Source organism: Capricornis sumatraensis, chromosome 16, assembly GCF_032405125.1.
Source record: "Capricornis sumatraensis isolate serow.1 chromosome 16, serow.2, whole genome shotgun sequence".
Classification (NCBI taxonomy): Eukaryota; Metazoa; Chordata; class Mammalia; order Artiodactyla; family Bovidae; genus Capricornis; species Capricornis sumatraensis.
In genome coordinates this window covers 66613917-66635561 of record NC_091084.1, presented here as the reverse complement: position 1 = coordinate 66635561, position 21645 = coordinate 66613917, and the positions used below count along the sequence as shown (strand labels likewise).

Here is a 21645-nt window from a genome sequence, read left to right as displayed (position 1 = left end):
GAGGGACATTCAGGAGGATCCCGGTGTCAATGCAGCTCTGGTCCAGCCTGACTTATGGCTGTCCTGAGGCTCTGGGAGCCCTGCTGTGAAGGAGATGGGGTAAAGTAGGTTTGCAGAGCCTAAGAGAGGCATGCACAGACTTGGATTTATGGGTGGAGGGGAGATCCCTCCCAACCTCTAAGTCCTTTGGAGAGTAGCATACTTTCCCTGATGACAGTTCTGCTGCAGCTCATGGAAACTTAAGACTGAAAGTTAAAGGCCCATGGTCAAGTCAGCAGTGCAGAAGGAATGGAAGACTTTGTTACAAGGCCCAGACTCCTCCAAATGCACCACAATTCATGCTGCTTATCGCCAACCTGCTTAGCAGAGAGTAACCCCTTCATTCCTAGGAAGCTTGGTTTGAAAATGCTCTCAGTCAAGTCAGGCTAAGTCCTTCGTGCCAATTTTCATGGGTCAGCAGCTCCCTGCTGTTATTGCTGCTTTAGTGGAAGTTCAGGTCAGTTGCTCAGTCGTATCCAACTCATTGTGACCCCATAGACTGCAGCACGCCAGGCTTCCTTGTCCACACCAACTCCCAGAGCTTGCTCAAACTCATGTCCATTGAGTTGGTGATGCCATCCAACCATCTGATTCTCTGTCGTCCCCTTCTCCTCCTGCCTTCAATCTTTCCCAGCATCAGGGTCTTTTCCAATGAGTCAGTTCTTTGCATCAGGTGGCCAAAGTATTAAAGCTTCAGCATCAGTCCTTCCAGTGAATATTGAGAATTGATTTCCTATAGGATTGACTGGTTTGATCTTCTTGCAGTCCAGGGGACTCTCCAGAGTCTTGTCCAACACCACAATTCAAAAGCATCAGTTCTTCAGCACTTAGCTTTCTTTATGGTCCAACTCTCACATCCATACATGACTACTGGGAAAACCATAGCTTTGACTAGACAGACCTGTGTCAGCAAAGTAATGTCTCTGCTTTTTAATACGCTGTCTAGGTTGGTCATAAATTTTCTTCCAAGGAGTAAGCGTCTTTTAATTTCATGGCTGCAATCACCATTTGCAATGATTTTGGAGCCCAAGAAAAAAAAGTCTGTCACTGTTTCCATTGTTTCCCCATCTATTTGCCATGAAGTGATGGGACCGGATACCATGATCTTAGTTTTTTGAATGTTGAGTTTTAAGCCAGCTTTTTCGCTCTCCTCTTTCACATTCATCAAGAGGCTCTTTAGTTCCTCTTCACTTTCTGCCATAGGCGGGGTGTCATCTGCATATCTGAGGTTACCCTTCGTGAATCTCTGCTGAGCCTATTGGGAGAACTTTCCCCCATCAGTGGTCTTGCCTATGGTCTTGGAGGAAAGATCTGCTCTTACTCCTCTAATTTGTTGTACATAGACCAGCACCACTGTCATCACTGGGATAAGTGGCATCATTGGGTCCCTAGTGGAAATGCTAAATCTTAGGTCCCTGTCCCATTCCTTCTAGATCAAAATAGAGCATGCTGGGGCTCTGCACTGGGTCTGGTTGCCTGCAGGTTGGATATGCAGAGGCGGCAGTAGTTAGACTGGCTTTGGTATGCAGCAGTCCAGGCTGTTTTAGTGTGTAACTTCTAACTTTTGTCTCTACTCCTTTGACCGTTCTGTTCATGTGCCCATCACGCAAATACCAGCTAATGTAAACTGGCTGAGTCATTCCTGTCTTCTTGGATGTTCGATGCCTGTCCAACGGTAGAGGCTTTCTTATCCAGCATGATCACATTTTCTAGTACTCCTTGGTGCCCACTCCTATATGCCCATTCACATGCCTCCCGTCATTCAGTCCTTTTCATTTCAGGCTCATGATCAGCCAGCAAGGTCACTTGCCATGGTCCATAATCTTGATATATTCTCACCCCAGGTCACTTCTTCCTCACAGAGCAGAGGATTAGGTGCACCACTCAAAGCTCCACCCATTGCAAACATTTTCCCTCAGCTCTGCCATTCAGGTCCATTCCATGATGCCTACAAGATGCCCACCATCCATTTTTCAGCTCGAACACGTATACCTAAATGTCCTGTTGTAACCCAAGCATGGGACTTTTCTCCATCAGGTGGTTGTATTGGGAATTCTCCCTGAATGTCTGTCATAGGTGCATGCTGAGAGAGAGTTACTGAGCAATCATGGAGGATGGCATGGGAGTCTGGGGTTTGTGTCCATGAAGCTTGATTGTGCCCTCTGGGCCTGCTTGGGATTCATTTGGGATGTGCCATTGCCATCTTAGAATGACCTGCTATGGCTCTGTGTAATTTTATGACTTGGAGAAAAAAGTGAAGTGAAAGTGTTAGTCGCTCAGTTGTGTCCGATTCTTTGTGACCCCACGGACTATAGGCTCCTCTGTTCATGGGATTTCCCAGGCTATAATATTGGAGTGGGTTGCCATTTTCTTCTCCAGGGGATCTTCCCAACTCAGGCATCGAAACTGGATCTCCTGCATTGCAGGCAGATTCTTTACCATCTGAGCCACCAGAGAGGCCCCTGGTGGTAGAACTCAGCTCAAGATTACTTGATATTCCAGGGTCAAATGTTCCTGTCCACCAGGGCTCAGTAATAATCTATATGTTCCTCAGAAAGCAAATGCTGCAACTGACATGGCCTTGGTCCAGACCCTAGAAGCTTAGGTTGTGATTCTCCCACTGGAGTTTGCTATAAGACCCTTAGTGCATCTTTTCCCATCACTGACACTTTCAACACCAGATAGTCTCCCAGATCATATCCTCCACGTGGCAGAGCTATTTGGGTTCTGAGTCCAGAGCCTAGATGGACTATAGATTCCTTTCTTGCTCCAGGCCCCACACAAAGCAGGCTATCTTTCAGATTTCCTGGGATACAGGCTGGAGTAGTATGGCTAGATGTGGAGTGTGCTGCCTCCAAAACCCATCCCAAAGAGCCCAAGAGACATTATACTTCTTCATTCTAAGAGATGAAGAATGCAGCAATTTGTCTTTTACCTTGGACAGTGTTTCTCAGCCTGTCCCTGATCTTTGGACCCAGAAAACTTAACCAATGTGCAATACCCCTGCATCTTCCTACGGTTTATCTCTCATCATCTTCAGTGAGTTGTTTCACCAATGCCTCAAGTGTGCTAGCCAGCTTTTATAATCCTTGCTCTGTCATTGATAGAATGGATCAATGTGATATTCTGCAGAATTTCTACATGGTCCAGATTTCTTTTGACTATATGATGACACCACGAGAATTAACATAGTCCTAGGACAATACTGTAAAAGTATACTACTGACCATTCCATGTGAATGTAAATTGTTTCTAATTCTCTTCTCTGATTGGGATAGGAAAGAACTCATTGGCTGCATACCATTTACCCAAGTCCATGTTAATCTGCTGTAGCAAAAGTACCAAGACAACCACTATTGAAACTACTCATTTGAGTATGTGATAGATGACAGTCATGCTAGAGTATCCGTCTGGCTTCTTCAGGGGCCTGACTGGTGAATTAGACTGAGACAGACCACCATGACTGCATCGTTAAAATCCTTAGAGGTGGTACTAAACATCACCATTCTCCAAGAATGTGATCCTGGTTTTGATTCGTTATCTTGGGGAACTAAAGTTTCAGAGGGGAGGACAATTTTAGGGGCTTTTGCTCAGTCTTTCTATTATCATGATTATCAATATCATGATAAAACAAGGATTTCATATTAGAGTTCAACAGCTGAGTATGTCAATCCTAATCAAATATTTGGAGCCCAGAAAAATGATCACTGGATGGGTGATCCACAGACCCACTGTAAGCTGGCCTTTGGCCAAAAGTCAACTTATTAGCCTGCTGAGATATACCTCAATCAGGTAGCTCTGATGTTATTTCAGGTCTCCAGATCTTAGACTCTGTGTCCAGTAACCCTCAAAATGTATGAGCATTTTTATTCCCCTAGTCCACAGTCATCTGAGTAAGAGGTGATAGGTATTTTTAGGGAAGTATCAAAGGAATCATTATAACATATACCTGCCGTAGTGTTGCTCTTTATTTCCTTTTGGGGACCCATCCACCTCTGGAGCCAGGTTCTGGGTATGAAAACTGGCTCACGTTCAAGAATTGAGTTAGATTCACAACTTCTGTTGACGTAATCACCCTCAGCCTCTTGCTCATCTGTTCTTGCCTCTTTTGATTGTATACATTAAGCAGCACCCTCCATTTCAGCCTGTTCTTTTGTCTCTAAGGAATACCATGTTCTATTAACTATATCCACAACTCCTTGAGGGTCAAGCCCCCTTCATTGCCCCTCCAATCTTATTGATTGTGGTGGTTATTGTGGGGTCCCCTCATTTCTGGTGATTAATAACTATCTTCTGGACTTTATTGCTTTGAGGCCTTATTATTCCCACTGCTATTAGTAAGCCAAGTTTTATGACATATTTCTTTTTTTTTTTCTCTCTTCGAATTTAATGAGTTTACATCAAAAAATTAGGTAGTCATCTTACATTTATGGAATAAAAATCTTTTTAAAAAAAAACAATACAAAGAGTGAGCAGATTTTAACCAAGTTTACATTTCTTTTTGTTATAGTTTTTAACAATTCATCTCATCATATTGCAATGTGCAAATGCATCTGCAGCACCAATTACTTTAATGAAGTACAGGGCTACTAGTGGCCCTCAGAAGAAGCTCATTACCTTCTGTTAAAAACTCTATGGTATATAAGCCTTACATAATAACGCTGCTTAACCACCATTTGTCACAAGAACCGTCATCAAAGTTTTCTGGAAATAAGTTCACACATGAATTAAATATTTAAAAGGTGAAATGTTCCTTATTTTAACTTGAGCGAGATCTTCCTTTTTCATTAAGAAACACTTTATAGTTTTAAAGCAAAAGCTGATAAGAGTCCAGATAACTAAAACTGTACTCCTGAGTTCAGACTTACAGATAAGTCTTTTGTAAATAGTTCTAAATAAAATGTCCTCCCTCCCCGGCCCCCTTGCCCCAAATCTTGAATTTTTTTCTTACAATACTTTGGTCAAGAGTATAAATATTTCCAGGCAGATATGTATGCCATACAATAGCAAGAACAGTAAAGCCCAACTAATAACTTTAGGTTTTAGAAATAGAAGGCAATTAAAATGTACTCAAAGTTACATTAAGAAAAGCTGGGTAATATTGAAACAGTCACAAAGGTTAAGAAAATACTGATATCAAAGTACAAATGACTACAATGTTAAAATAGACAAAAATCACTATACAAGAGCCTCTTTTAAAATTAAAAATAACACAACACATGAGTCAGGATCGCTTTCCTGTTCTACTCATGAATTTTAGTCCTTATATTCATAGGGTTGGTTATGTTGACATCTAGGAGAGTTTCTTATGACATCTGATGAAGTCTCTTTCCAAATTCAGGCGATGGGTCTTCCCTAAGGAGCTTCTTGACTTGGTCACATGTTGGTCACTGTACAATTTCAAAGTAGTGCAGTATCGCCATGATGTGCTGAGGCATGAAGACGTATCCTGTGTACAGTGCCATCCCCACGATGGAAACAGCATGGAATTGAACACAGTCCGCTCCCAGGGCTCCAGCATGTAGAGCGCCGTGACCAGCAGGTACTGGTAGTAGAACCAGGACATCTGCTTCCAGGCCCACGCCAGTGCCATCCCCGCCACGCGCCTCCCGCGTTGCAGCCAAATGTCAGTCTGTGACATATTTCTTATAATCAACCTTTGCCTATAGAAGAAACTTACCACTGAATGTCTTCAGTTCAGTTCAGTCGCTCAGTTGTGTCCAACTTTTTGTGACCCCATGAATCACAGCACGCCAGGCCTCCCTATCCATCAACAACTCCCGGAGTTCACTCAGACTCATGTCCATCGAGTCAGTGATGCCATCCAGCCATTTCATCCTCTGTCGTCCCCTTCTCCTCCTGCCCCCAATCCCTCCCAGCATCAGAGTCTTTTCCAATGAGTCAACTCTTCGCATGAGGTGGCCAAAGTACTGGAGTTTCAGCTTTAGCATCATTCCTTCCAAAGAAATCCCAGGGCTGATCTCCTTCAGAATGGACTGGTTGGATCTCCTTGCAGTCCAAGGGACTCTCAAGAGTCTTCTCCAACACCACAGTTCAAAAGCATCAATTCTTCGGTGCTCAGCCTTCTTCACAGTCCAACTCTCACATCCTTACATGACCACTGGAAAAACCATAGCCTTGACTAGACGGACCTTTGTTGGCAAAGTAATGTCTCTTCTTTTCAAGATGCTACCTAGATTGGTCATAACTTTTCTTCCAAGGAGTAAGCGTCTTTTAATTTTATGTCTGCAGTCACCATCTGCAGTGATTTTGGACCCCCCCAAAATAAAGTCTGACACTGTTTCCCCATCTATTTCCCATGAAGTGATGGGACCGGATGCCATGATCTTCGTTTTCTGAATGTTGAGCTTTAAGCCAACTTTTTCACTCTCCTCTTTCACTTTCATCAGGAGGCTTTTTAGTTCCTCTTCACTTTCTGCCATAAGGGTGGTATCATCTGCATATCTGAGGTGATTGATATTTCTCCCAGCAATCTTGATTCCAGCTTATGCTTCTTCCAGCCCAGCGTTTCTCATGATGTACTCTGCATAGAAGTTAAATAAGCAGGGTGACAATACAGTACTCCTTTTCCTATTTGGAACCAGTCTGTTGTTCCATGTCATGTTCTAACTGTTGCTTCCTGACCCGCATATAGGTTTCTCAAGAGGCAGGTCAGGTGGTCTGGTATTCCCATCGCTTTCAGAATTTTCCACAGTTTATTGTGATCCACACAGTCAAAGGCTTTGGCATAGTCAATAAAGCAGAAATAGATGTTTTTCTGGAACTCTCTTGCTTTTTCCATGATCCAGCGGATGTTGGCAATTTGATCTCTGGTTCCTCTGCCTTTTCTAAAACCAGCTTGAACATCTGGAATTTCACAGTTCACGAATCCTGAAGCCTGGCTTGGAGAATTTTGAGCATTACTTTACCAGCATGTGAGATGAGTGCAATTGTGCGGTAGTTTGAGGTTTCTTTGGCATTGCCTTTCTTTGGGATTGGAATGAAAACTGACCATTTCCAGTCCTGTGGCCACTGCTGAGTTTTCCACATTTGCTGGCATATTGAGTGCAGCACACAGCATTATCTTTCAGGATTTGAAATAGCTCAACTGGAATTCTATCACCTCCACTAGCTTTGTTCATAGTGATGCTTTCTAAGGCCCACTTGACTTCACATTCCAGAATGTCTGGCTCTAGGTAAGTGATCACACTATCGTGATTATCTTGGTCGTGAAGATATGTTTTGTACAGTTCTTCTTTGTATTCTTGCCACCTCTTCTTAATATCTTCTGCTTCTGTTCGGTCCAGTCCATTTCTGTCCTTTATTGAGCCCATCTTTGCATGAAATGTTCCCTTGGTATCTCTAATTTTCTTGAAGAGAGCTCTAGTCTTTCCCATTCTGTTGTTTTCCTCTATTTCTTTGCATTGATCGCTGAAGAAGGCTTTCTTCTCTCTCCTTGCTATTCTTTGGAACTGTGCATTCAGATGCTTATATCTTTCCTTTTCTCCTTTGCTTTTCGCTTCTCTTCTTTTCACAGCTATTTGTAAGCCTCCCCAGACAGCCATTTTGCTTTTTTGCATTTCTTTTCCATGGGGATGGTCTTGATCCCTGTCTCCTGTACAATGTTACGAACCTACATCCATAATTCATCAGGCACTCTATCTGTCAGAACTAGTCCCTTAAATCCTTTTCTCACTTCCTCTGTATAATGATAAGGGATTTGATTTAGGTCATACCTGAATGGTCTAGTGGCTTTCCCTGCTTTCTTCAATTTCAGTCTGAATTTGGCAATAAGGAGTTCATGATCTGAGCCACAGTCAGCTCCTGGTCTTGTTTTTGTTGACTGTATAGAGCTTCTCCATCTTTGGCTGCAAAGAATATAATCAATCTGATTTCGGTGTTGACCATCTGGTGATGTCCATGTGTAGAGTCTTCTCTTGTGTTGTTGGAAGATGGTGTTTGCTATGACCAGTGTGTTTCCTTGGCAAAACTCTATTAGTCTTTGCCCTGCTTCATTCTGTATTCCAAGGCCAAATTTGCCTGTTACTCCAGGTGTTTCTTGACTTCCTACTTTTGCATTCCAGTCCCCTATAATGAAAAGGATATCTTTTTTTAGGTATTAGTTCTAAAAGGTCTTGTAGGTCTTCCTAGAACCGTTTAACTTCAGCTTCTTCAGCATTACTGGTTGGGGCATAGACTTGGATTACTGTGATATTGAATGGTTTGCCTTGGAAATGAACAGAGATCGTTCTATCGTTTTTGAGATATTCATCTCATCAGCATGTTGTTAATGGCCATTGTGAATAGCGCCTTCTCTAGGTCCTTCCATGGAAATAAAGTTCTGATGCATCTTCTGTCCTCATGTAATATATCCAATTCAAAATGCCTATTTCCCTGAGCCATTTAACCCCACTGATTTCCACAGTACCTCAGGCATTACTACTTGGTCAGCATGGGCTAGTGTTTTCCCCATATTTTAAAGAGTTTTCTTTGGCTTTTGTTTCTAGTCACTAAGTTATGTCTGGCTCTGCCACCTCATGGACTGTAGCCCCCCAGGCTGCTCTGTCCATGAGATTTCCCAGGCAAGAATACTGGAGTGGGTTGCCATTTCCTTCTCCAGGGGATCTTCCCAACTCTGGCATCAAACCCGTATCAGCTGCATTGGCAGGGGGATTCTTTACCACTGAGCCACCTGGAAAGCCCTTTTTAGAGTTACCTACTAGCAAATTTGCCCATACCCTAGGGTTGTTGCCAAGGCATTAAATCCATTCCCAAAGAGTACTCCCAATTAAGTGAACTGCTGTTTATCTCTTCTTCTGTTCTGTACTCCTTGATCCAGTCAGTGCCAGTGAAGTTGCTCAGTTGTGTCCGACTCTTTGTGACCCCATGGACTGTGGCCTACCAGGCTCCTCCATGCATGGAATTTTCCAGGCAAGAGTCCTGGAGTGGGTTGCCATTTCCTTCTCCAGGGGATCTTCCTGACCCGGGGATTGAACCCAGGTCTCCCGCATTGGAGGCAGATGCTTTACCGTCTGAGCCACCAGGGAAGCCCTACTCCTTGATCAAGCGCCCTCAAAATCCAATCCCACGGTTACTCCCCTGGCTGCTGCTGCTACATGCTGCTTAATTCTTGCAGCCCCATTGGCATTTGTCTCTTTCTTTCCTCATCATGTTCTAAACTGGGATTAGGATGGAACTTAACCCTGTTTTCTGGCCTGGTAGCCAGGACAGGCCTGAGCAAAAGTCCTGAGGAGGACACTTACCTTCTTGCAGTGGGAAAACACCCACACTATTTCTTCCCAAGGATGGAGCTCTGGTTCTTAACAGGAACAGATGAGCCATCTCTGAAGGCTCAGGGGATTCACGGAATTCAGTGGAACCACATACTTTGGGAGGATCCATACAGATGAGTCAATCTCAGGTTCAAGAGTTCAAGTTTTTCCAGGCAGGACACTGATATCATAGCATAGTAGACCAGCCATGACTAAGCATTCCACTGTCTTTGAAGCCTATAAATATCAGAACCTGAGTTTGTTTCTCAGTTTAATCCACTCTCCTACTGCAGGAACTACCAAAGAGGACCACTGGCTTTCACACTTAGTATTTAAATTTGTTAATTATACTTAGTTTCTCATTATCCCTCTGCAGGGCATCAGATCGACTTAGTAACAGGCTGATTCCATTGTCCTTAAATGTGTTGTTCCTCCATAATGAATAAAAGCCTGAATCTTCATCCCAGCCCAGGCATTCTCCTCCACTAGGAAGTACTTCTAAGTAGCCACCTGGGAAATCTTTAGCAGTTGGATTGCCACCTTGTGCCAGGGTTATCTATACTGCAAATACCACTGGGGAATGGAGCTTTCCTTGCCAGCTCTGTGATCTAGAACCACAACCCCCTCTTACCACCTCTTGTTTTTTATTATTTCAGGTACTGATTGTATTGGTTGGTTGCATTACAATATTGGTTGGTTGTATTGGTGTCTAAGAAACAGACACCAAGCAAACTTAGAAGTGCCAGATAGAATTCTTGGTGGTAGCACCTCCCTTGTGGTCCAGTGGTTGGGGATCTGCCTGCCAGTGCAGGGGACCCAGGTTCAATTCCTGGTCCAGGAGGATTCCACAGGCCCTGGGGCAGCTGGGCCCATGGGCCACAACTACTAAACCCCTGCTATAGATTCCTCACCTCAATAAGAGAAACCACTGCAATGAGAAGCCTGCACACAGCGACTAGAGAGTACTGTCTGCTTGCCCCAACTAGACAAGCCCATGCACAGCAACAGAGACCCAGCACAACCGAACATAGGTACGCTGAAAAAGAAAAAGAGTTCTTGGTGGTAAAGCCTATGAAACATAAAAGGGAGAGAAGCAGGATTAGGCAGGGAGAGCCTTCAGACTGCTATGTAGGTCTGACCTGGTGAAAAGCAAGCGGAAACACAGGAGGATGGGGTAGAAGACCTTCAGACTGGTATAGCATTGGTCGGTGTGGTAGGGAACACCAGAGTCAAAATGGCCTGCATTCGAGTTAAAAAGGTCAGGCCCCCATACCCTCACCAACTGGGAATAATGTGGCTTGAGTTTGAATGCTGCAATGAGATCATTTCTGGGTGGGCTTCAGAGGGTCCATGCATATTCCAAAATTATACGCAAAAATCAATACGTGTGTATTTTTCTAGGATCCATAGTTTTCCACTAAATTTTCAAAGAATTCCCCGATGCTCCAAAGGTAACGTGACATTGGTGTGAATTCACTTGATCATCCGAGCATGTTCTCCTGGCCGCTGCCATATGCCCTCTTTCCTAGAAAGTGGGTTATGTACTTGCGTGCTGGCCACACTGGACTTCTTTGCGCTCCTTGTGCACTCTAAGCTCATTCCTAGCTTGCAGCCTTTAACGTTAGCCGTTCCCTGTGCCTGGGATGCCCTTTCCTCGGAGGCTCTCATGATGTGTTAATCTGGGTTTCAACTTCAGTGTCACCTTCTCTCTTCTCAGAGAGGCCTGCTCTGATTCCACAAACTGAAGTACCCTCCTCCATCCCTCCTAGACTATTTCCCTGCTTTGTTTGTAGCATAGCGCTCTCCCATCTGATCTGCTCTTCTTCGTTTGTTATATATCTTTGCCCAGTAGGATGTAAGCTCTATGAAGACAGGAATCATTCTGTCTTGTTCACCATGCTGTCCCCATAGCCTAGAATGTGGCTGACACGTAGGAGACACTCAAAGTGTTTTCTTTGTTTAAAACTGAAGTATACTTGATTTATAATGTTGTGTGAATGTCTGCCACCTTGCAAAGTAATTCAGTTATACGTACATATACATTTTTTCATATTCTTTTCCATTATGCTTTTTCACAGGATATTGAATATAGTTCCCTGTGCTATACAGTAGAAGTTTGTTGTTGATTCATTCTATACGTACCAGTTTGCATCTGCCAGTCCCAGCTCCCAGTCCATCCCTCCCCTAGCCCCCAGCCCCTTGGCAATCACAAGTCTGTTCTCTATATCTGTGAGTCTGTTTCTGTTTCGTAGATAAGTTCTTTTGTGTCATGTTTTAGATTCCACATATAAGTGGCATCATATGGCATTTGTCTTGCTGTTTCACTTTTATGATAATCTGTAGGTCCATCCATGTTGCTGCGAATGGCATTATTTTATTCTTTCAAAATGTTTCCTTAAAGAATAAATGCTTGTCTTCTCTATCCATTAAAATATTTTCCCATGCGTCCTTTTCTTACATTTTTGTAGCTACTTTATAAAATATATGTATAATTATTAATAATCCAGACATCCAAAAAACTTCCAGACTATAACGGAATGGTACTAGCCGCAAAGAGAGACAGCTGTTAACATTTGGCTTCAATTGCTTCAATTGCTTCAATTTCTCTTTTACTTGTTTAATATTGAAGCTAAACTTTCATATATCACATTTTGCGACACCCTTCCTTTCTTTTCTTTTTTTGTGGCTATGCTGGGTCTTTGGGTTCTTCACTGTGTGTGAACTCTCTCTAGCTGCGGTGGGTGGGACCCCTCTCCTGTTGCAGTACGCAGGCTTCTCACTGCGGTAGCTTCTCCTGTTACGGAGCACAGGCTCTGGAGTTCTCAGGCTTCCGCAGTGGCAGCTTGCGAGCCATGGGCTCTAGCGTGTGGGCTCTGTAGTCGTGGCCCATGGCCCTAGTTGCTCCACGGCATGTGGGATCCCGGACAGGGATGGAACCGTTGTACCCTGCATTGTAAGGTGGATGCTTAACCGCCAGACCACTAGGGAATCCTGATACCCCTTCTTTTCAATGGTAACTACTGCCTTTAAGGTACTGTATGTCATTTCCATGGGGTCGCAAGAGTCGGACATGACTTAGCAACTAAACCACCACCACCACCGTGTCAATTCTACCAATTTTTAATAGTTTAATGATGTTTGTATTCACAAGTAACATATGCTGTTTTTAACTGAAGTATAGTTGATTTATAAAACTGTGTTAGTTTCAGGTACAGCAATGTGATTTGCATATATGTGTGTATATATATCCTTTAAAAAATTATTTTCCATTATAGGTTATTCAAAATAGTGAATACAGTTCCCTATGTTATACAGTAAATTTTTATTCTCTATTTTGCATATGGTAGTATGTATCTGTTAATTCCATACCCCTAATTTATCCCTCCCTGCCTTCCCCTTTGGTGACTATCAGTTTGTTTTCTATGTCCATGAGTCTGTTTCTGTTCTGTAAATAAGTTCATTTGTACCAATTTTTAGATTCCACATATAAGTGATAAAATATTTGTCTTTTTCTCTCTGACTTACTTCACTTAGTCTGATCACCTTTAGGTCCATCCATGTTGCTGCAAGTGGCATTATTTCATTATTTTTTATGGCTGAGTAATATATATATAAATATATATATGATGGAATATTGCTCATCCTAGGTGGTGCCAGTGTTAAAGAACCTGGCTGCCAGTGCAGGAGACATTAAGAGATGCTGGTTCAGTCTCTGGGTCAGGAAGATCCCTGGCGGAGGAAATGGCAACCCACTCCAGTATTCTTGCCTGGAGAACCCCATGGGCGGAGAAGCCTGGCCTGCTGCAGTCCATGGGATTGCAAAGAGTTGAACATGACTGAAGCAACTGTGTGTGCTGGTCGCTCCGTTGTGTACCAACTCTTCGTGACCCCACGGTTACTGTAGCTCACCAGACTCCTCTGTTCATTTGGGTCATATGGCACCTCTATTTTTAGGTTTTTGAGGAACCTCCATGCTGTTTTCCACAGTGACTATACCGATTTACATTCCCTCCAGCAGTGCAGGAAGTTTCTCTTTTCTCCACACCCTCTCCAGCATTCATTATTTGTAGACTTTTTGATGACGGCCATTCTGACAGGTGTGGGATGATACATTACTATAGTTTTGATTTGCATTTCTCTAATAACTAACGATGATGAGCACTTTCTATGCTCCTGTTAGCCATCCATACAACATATGCTATATTTATATGTCCTAAGATTCTATATAAATATGTGCATACCATATATATCTGCTGGTTATTCAGAGCTAGTTAAATACTTAACACTATTGTTGGGGCACAGACTGAGTTCTGGAGTCATCTTAACTGTGGACTTATTGCTGTACTGGACAATACAATTCCTTATTGTTTAAGCCAGGTAAGTTGGGTTTGCTGTTATGTGCTCCTGAAAGCCTCTTTCCTGTGATAGTCTCACTTTATTAAATTTCTCACCATTGGGTCCTTAAACGCTAGCAGTTTTCATTTGGCTGCAGATTTACCAACTGTGTAGACACTTTTAGTTTCTTCTAAAGATCATCCAATTCAGAGATCTTTTGTGTTAGTCATTTCTTGCTGTGGAACAAATTTAGCAGTGCCAAGCAACACGATTTGTTATCTTGCCCAGTTTCTAAAGGTCGGGGATCTGGGAGCAGCTTATCTGGGTGATTCTGGCTAAGGGGATTCTTGCTAGGTTTCAGGCAAGTTGCTGCTGAGGCCTGCAGCCACCAGAAGGGCCCCAGAAGGGAGGATGTGCTCCCAAGCTCCTTTAGGGGACTGTTGACAGGAAGCTTTGGTTCCCTTCCAGGTGAGCTTTGCGTAGTTGACTTCTCCCAGAGTGAGTGATCTGACAGAGAGAGTGACAGAGAGAGAGGTTGAGAGAGAGGAGAGCAGCCCTGCGCAGCTCACCGCCATGCATCTGTCCACTCCTATGCGGTTAGCAACAGGGGTAACGCTCACTTTGCTCCCGTATTTTTCCTCGACCTATACCATGATCACTGATCCCATCCTTTTTACCTCCGCGGCGCCTCTCAAGCCGCTTCTCTCCATCCTGTTGCATACTGCATGTTGTTGCAGAGAGGAGAAACTGGGGCACCAACCATCCAGTCACTGACCCCCCGGCTCTTTCCATGACCCTGGCGAACCAAGTTCATGGTTCTCAAGGCCTGCCTGCACCTGTAGCCTCCAAGTACATGGTCTTTCTCATCTCTTGTCCTCTACTCTCCCTTCCCTCTGTGTTTCTTCAGCTCTGAAGTTCAATGTTGCCTTCTCAGGTTAACTTTTCTGACCTTCAGATCCCCTGGTTACACGCCTCTGGGATGTTCCGTCTTTTGGCGGGATCTTTCATTGTGGTGCACAGACTCTCTAGCTATGTCGCGTGGGCTCAGCAGTTGCAGTGCAGACTTCATTGCTCTGTGGCATGTGGGAGCTTAGTTCCCCTGACTAGGGATTGAACCCATGTCCCCTGCATTGCAAGGTGGATTCTTAACCACTGGACTACCAAGGAAGTCCCCTTCCCTACAGTCTTTAACAAATGTCAGAATGCTTCTTTCTTTAGCACCTGGACTGCGTCCTCTCAGGTCACACCTCTCAATTTGTCTTTGAACAAATGCACACTCTGCCCCTAGACCTCCAACTGGAAGCATAACTGTTCAAGGCAATATATTTTTCAGACACACGTTGGCTTCAAATCAATATAGGAACATAACCTAACTTCCATCACCAGAGCTGTGGGAAATGGTCCCTATTTCAAAATGAAACTCTAAGATTAGGTGTTCATAACAGTCACCCTTGACTGAGCTATCATTATGCAGGCCAGCCTCATTTTAATCTCCCCAGAATGATAAGGCAGCTCTCACCTCCCTTTTACTGATGAGGAGAGTGAGACTGCTACTTTCCTGGTGGCTCATATGGTAAAGAATCTGTCTGCAATGCAGGAGCCCCAGGAGATGCAGTTTCAATCCCTGCGTCCGGAAGATCCCCTGGAGGAGGAAATGGCAACCCACTCCAGGATTCTTGATTGGAGAATCCCATAGACAGAGGAGCCTACTGGGCTACAGTTCATGGGGTTGCAAAGAGTCAGACACGACTGAGTGACTGATACTTTTCACTTTCTTTCAAAGTGAGACTTAGAGGAGCCAATGGACTTGTCCAAGTTCACCCAGCTGGTAGGTAGTAGAGCTTTGGTTCATGCTGGGACCTGGTGCCATTTTCATGCATGTAAATGGCACCATACCCTGCTGCCTTCCCCCGGAATTTTTCTGTTTTGATCCTTTCCCCACCCAAAATGGCTCAACTATATGTCAAAATGGTGCAACTACATGTAACTCTTGAGTTAGTCATTTGCACTGGGGTCCCAGTTTTTGTCAGAGTTCTTTATAAAGCTTTGCAGCTCATGGCATAGCAGAAATTTTGATTTAAATTGAAGTTTATAAATACACACATGAAAATCAAGAACTGATTTCCCCAAGAGATTCAAGAGTGCAATGACCACGACGGAAGGAAGCACGCCCTCTTTCAGCGAGTTCCATAAAGAATGACATAGAGCAAGAAGAATGTGGCCACGGAAAGAACCACAGACTCACCTACCCGCTTGCCCAGCTCCCGGTGGAAAGGGAGTGGAGCTGAGCCAGGAGGCACAACATCATCACTTGTTGTGTAGGTGAACAGCCGGGATTCATTAGGGCTGGAGACTTCCATGGCGGGGCCAGTTAGAGCAGGCTCTGGTGGAAGGGCCCTTTGTCTTTCCCCCAGACCTACCCTTCTCCATCTCTGGCCCTGGGTGACTTGAACTTTGTGTTTCATAGAGCTGATGAAAACCAAACATAATGACAAGCAAGCAGTGCTTACAGACGGGTCTCACCCTAGCTATTCCCTCTGGCTTGCCCTCGATGGTCTCTGCTCAAGCTGCTGATCTGAAAAAGTTACAGCTTGGAGACTGGGGAGCTGTTGTCATTCACAAGACAGCCTCCACTGTGGTTTCTTTCCGTGTATTCACATGCAATCAGCCTCCCATGGCAGTGGAAAAAGGTCCAGGTTTTTTAGAGTGCCTCATCCTTTCATGTGAAAATTAGTGGGGATTGTGACTTGTAATTAAATGGGTGGCCTGACTCCATCTACTACAGCCGATTGTTGATTTCTGAGTGCTCATTATAAGAAGATAATTTTTAATTCCAGGTATCGTTCCCTGTTCCCCAGCATGGCACTTTGCCTCTTTTACATCCAGCCTTTCTAGTGATTTATTCCTCCCAGAAGTGGGTGTAGAAAGTGAGGGCAGGAGGGGGAGAGAACCATAATAAAAATAGTGTTTTCTGAGTACTTAGTGTATTTTAAGACACTGTTCTGAGCTCTTTACTCCAACCCCATGGGGGCAGGTACCATTATTCTCCTCACTTAACAGATGAGAAAACTACAGCCATCATAGGTGAAATAACCTACTGAGATGTACACAAGTAGCTAGTGGTCCACCTGGATTCAGCACGAGGCAGTGTGAGCCAGAGCAAGTGCTCTTAAGACAAAAATAGAAAAAAAAGGGGGGGGGAGGGTCCTAAAAATATCCATCGTGCAGTTTATAGCCTAGACTCAATCACTGTACGTACCAAATCACTTTCCCCAAACCCAACAAATATTTGGTGAATTTCGATATTAATTTGTAAAGATCAGTGATTCTAAAAAACCTGGGTTTTTGCAGATCCCTATGAAATTTTGAAGAAGGCCATGACTTCCTCTTGCTCCAAAAACTGTATGAAAAATTTGCATATCATTTACAGAGGTTCAAAGGCCCTGTGAAAAGTCCTCCTGGTAGACCCCATGGAACCTGGGTCAAGAATCCTGATTTAGAACACTAAACTCTATCAATATGAAAAACAGAGTTAATGGAAAGAGAGGAAGCTAAACTTGCGTGGGAAAACTGAAATTTATGTAGGGTTGTATGACCTCAGACAAACTACCCACCTTTTTTGTATCATAGTTATCACTTCCTTCTTCCTCTCCCAGTCCAAGTTTATTGTCAAGTTCAACAAGGTAATATCTGATCGTTGCTTTCAGTTCCCCAGAGGAATGTGCCCCACTCCTTTTTGAGAATTCCTTTCCAGGTTCCCTAGTCCTAGGAAATTTGCAAACCCAAATTAGTGACAATATTCCTGTGGGCATTCCAAAAATAGATGTGAAGGCCTGTTTCCAGTCCCTTAAGCCTGGAGCAGCAAAGACTTTCAGTAGAGACTTCTTTAGAGAGTCATATGCATCACCTGGGGCCCCGCCCTTGTGGGCTAAATTGCTGTAGGGGTGAAGCTGCTGGGTAGGTTTATGTGTGTGTGTGTGTGTAGGTGAGGGGAGACAAGGGAAGAAGGAAATGGCATTGTCAGCTAATGGGAGAAACAGATTCCTAAGAGGCTGTAATATTGAGGCAGGAGGTAGAAGCTTCCCTCCCACCCTGCACTCCACCAGGGTAACGTGATTGGAGATTCATCCCTAAGCACAGAAACTCCAAGAAGAGATGAGCAGAACAAATAAGGGAGGAGGCTAAGCCCTGCCCAGTCCACGTATTTCTTGTTCTCAAAGTCCGAAGACCTCCCCGATCACACATGTGCAGGAAAGCTCCTTGGAGGTCAGAGGGGAGTGATGCTAACTAATGCCAAGCTACCCTTTTTGGTAAAATCCATCTAGGCTAAGAGATGTATGCGTGCACACACATGGGAGGATCCTGAGATATACCAAATACGGACTGTGAACCAGGCAAATCAAAATGATTGGCTACAGAAAATCCTGGAAGAAATACCCTATAGAAGTCATTCAAACTGCCACAAGGGCACGACTCAGTGACTCTCTCTCAGAGTTCCCTCGTGTGTCTATCCACACCTACTGTACGCTTTTTCCCTCTTGAACACTTTACTTATCTCACCACTTTCTATCTTTGTGGAAATTATTTTCTGCAAAGCCAAAGGCCCAGGGCCCTTGTCACTGACTGCTGATCTAGAAGCTAGGATCTGGTACTTTCACCACCCCACCCTGGTCTCAGTCTCTGGCTGGGAACCCAAGCCCTGCTCCAAACCACTGCAGGCTGAGGCCACCCAAGACCATATCCTGTGGTTACTTGGAAACCATGTCAACTCATCCGTTCTCCCATCACCAAAGGACTAGGCCTGGTTGACCAGCAAGAAAGTAAAACTCTTCTCTTCTAACCTCCTACCCAGCTGCCCTTTGGCACTTTCCCCACCCTCCCCTTTAAGGTTATTTTTGGTGCCTGTTTTAACAAATTTCACTTTAATAGAGAAACTGAGGGTGAGGAAGAAGGCCCATACCATGGGATTTCCATGGGGTCAGTCTCAGACAGATAATACAGACAGTGATTTATATTTATTGAGCATTTAGAACGAGCTCAACCCTGTGCTAAGGGTCTTATGTACATAATCTCATTAAATTCTCCAAATAGTCCACAAAGTAGCTTTGGTTATTATTTTCATTTTACAGATGAGACAGTTGAGATCCTGAGAGTTGGTGGTGAATGGAGGATTTGACCGCTAGGTTCTTGCACCCAGTCTTTTGGCTGCGGTGGGCCCCAGAAGCAGGGCTGGCTTTCAGGGATTTCCCCAAGTGGAGTCCCTGTGGCTGCGCTCCTGTGCTCCCAGGCTGTTCTGAGTCCCAGGACTCTGCCTTCCCCAAGTTCCTCCCACTGTTTTCCCTTCAACTTCCACTGCTTGCTCCTCGCTCCAAGCTGTTCTCTCTAGCCAGGCCTTGGCCTCCTCCATCCCCCATTCTGGACACTGGGAAGGCTTTTCTTCTCGGACTTTGCTTTGGGCCCCACACGTTCTGCTCCTAAACAGTCAGAGTCTTCCATTAACTATGGAATAAAATCCAAGCACCATGACTACTGCTTTCTCTTTACCTTCTCTCTCCAAACTGTACAGAGTATTTATCCTCTTGAGTTGGCTTTTGTTCTGAGATATGTGTGTGTGTGTTTGTATCAGTCAGTTCGGTTGCTCAGTCGTGTCTGACTTTTTGCGACCCCATGGACCGCAGCATGCCAGGCTTCCCTGTCCATCACCAACTCCTGGAGCTTACTCAAACTTATGTCCAACCCCGTTGGTGATGCCATCCAGCCATCTCATCCTCTGGCATCCGCTTCTCCTCCCGCCTTCAATCTTTCCCAGCATCAGGGTCTTTTCCAATGAGATTACATGTGTGTGTGTGTGTGTGTGTGTGTGTGTGTAATCTCAAAACTGTTTAAAATTCATTTTAATATTTATTTATTTTATTTATTTGGCTGCACCGGGTCTTAGTTGTGGCATGCGGGATCTCCAGTTAAGGGCATTTGAACTCTTAGTTGAAGCTAGTTCCCTGACCAGGGATCAAGCCCAGGCCCCCTGCCTTGAAAGTTTGGAGTCTTAGCCACTGGACCACCAGGGAAGTTCCTAAAATTCATTTTTTAAAAATTTATTTATTTTTAGTTGGAGGATAATTGCTTTACAGTATTGTGTTGGTTTCTGCTATACATTAGCCTGAATCACCCATAGGGATACATATGTCCCCTCCCTCTTGAACCGCCCTCCCACCTCCCACCTGGTCCCAACCCTCTAGGTTGTCACAGAGCATTGGGTTTGAGCTCCCTGCATCATATAGCAAATTCCCACCAGCTATCTATTTTACATATGGAATTGTATATGTTTCAAAGCTACTCTATTTGAGCCACCCTCTCCTTCACTGTGTTCATAAGTCTGTTTTTATATCTCCATTACTGCCCTGCAAATAGGTTCATCAGTACCATCTTTCTAGATTCGATATATGTGTGTGTGTGTGTGTGTGTGTGTCTAAAATTCATTTTAATGGTTTACATTGTCATGGATCCTTTGAAGAAAGGATAATTAAAGGATAAAAGTATCCTTTAATTAAACTTGTAAATAGTCATTTATTTCCCAGTGGCACTAGATGAACTCAGCCCTTTTTCTTAGAAAGACCTCCCCCACTCCCTCCATAGATTGAGATCCTGCCTCTCTCAGGTCCCAGCTCAAGCTTCCCCAGTTCTGGGAAGCCTCCCAGTGATCTAGGCCTGAATGATCACTCCTCCCAACCTCGGTTCTTCATCTGACCTCACAAACTGAGATCAAGCATGTCCTGAAACCCCAGCGCTTCCCTGAGTTAGACCTGTGTGTCAATCCTACTCTGACAGTTCCAGCCAAGTGACCTTGAACAAGTCATTTCACCCCTGAGTCTTGGTTTTGGCATCCATACTACGGGGACAGTGCCATCTACTGTACATGGTGACTATAATGGCTAAATAAAACACTGCATACACAGAATTTTAAGAAGCAGTGTGCCTGCTGGCTGGGATTGTAGCTTCTGGACCCAAGCTGCTTGGGTTCAAACCCTGGCTCTGCCATTTACTTGGATGAGCTATTGAATTCTCGTGCCCCAGTATCTGTCTCTGTAAGACTGAATGACAGGTGTGTTATGAGGAATAAATGAGTTGATGCATGTATGGTACTCAGATGCCTGGCACAGAGAAATTGATCAAGAATGTCAGCTGTTATCTTGTAACACATCCTTCCTCCTCACTTCAACATCTCATTTGCTATCTCTATACCTAGACTGAACGCCCTCACTACCGGAAAAATGCCTGTGTGTTCTTTTATCCCTGAGCCCAGTACCCTGCCTGGCATGTGGACAGGAGCTCTTTAAGCTGCTGAACTCACCATAATGGGCGCTGTGGGACCATGCAGAATACCCCCAGCAGCCTATAGAGGCAAAGGATAAGGTTTCCAGACTGTGAGCGCTGGGAGCAAACGCTGGGCAGGAAGGAGACTGGGGATACAGGTGGAGGGGGGAGACAGGTTGACTGCTTTTCTCCCATCTCCCGCTCACGCCCTCCCCCAAGGCCAGGCGTCTAATCTGGCGGACTCAGTGTGCGCAGTCAAGGCAGGCACTGGACCTCCCATCCGGGCTGGAGGTGGGGGTGGGGCTTCAGACCTCACCTGAGGGGGGGGGGGGGGCGGCGCGGGGGCGGGGGGGGGGCAGGAGGCGCAGCCCCGGCTCCCTCCGCCCCCCATTCCCCCCTGCCCTCACCGCCTGGGGGAGCCCAGCCGGACCTGGGCGGGCCTCCGTGCCCCGCAGCTTCCCTTCCAGCCACAGCCCGGGGCCTCCCCGCGTGGCCACACCTCCCGGGCTCCGCAAGGGTTAAGGCGGCCGCCGAGAGGAGAGGTTTGGGCTGACGTCGCGCCGGCTGAAGGTGGTTCCCCTCGGATGAGGATGGGAGAGCCTGGCGAGCTGAAACCCGAGCTCCCGCTCAGCTGGGGCTTGGGGAGGTCCGCGTAGGAGCCGCCTGCCCGCCGGCCTCCCTCGGTCCCT

At 45.0% G+C, this 21645-nt stretch overlaps 1 pseudogene; it reads right to left on the bottom strand.

Moving 5' to 3' along the window:
• Positions 1-5425: 5425 nt before the first annotated feature.
• Positions 5426-5634, bottom strand: LOC138093261 (serine palmitoyltransferase small subunit A pseudogene; annotated as a pseudogene).
• Between the last annotated feature and the right edge of the window lie 16011 nt (positions 5635-21645).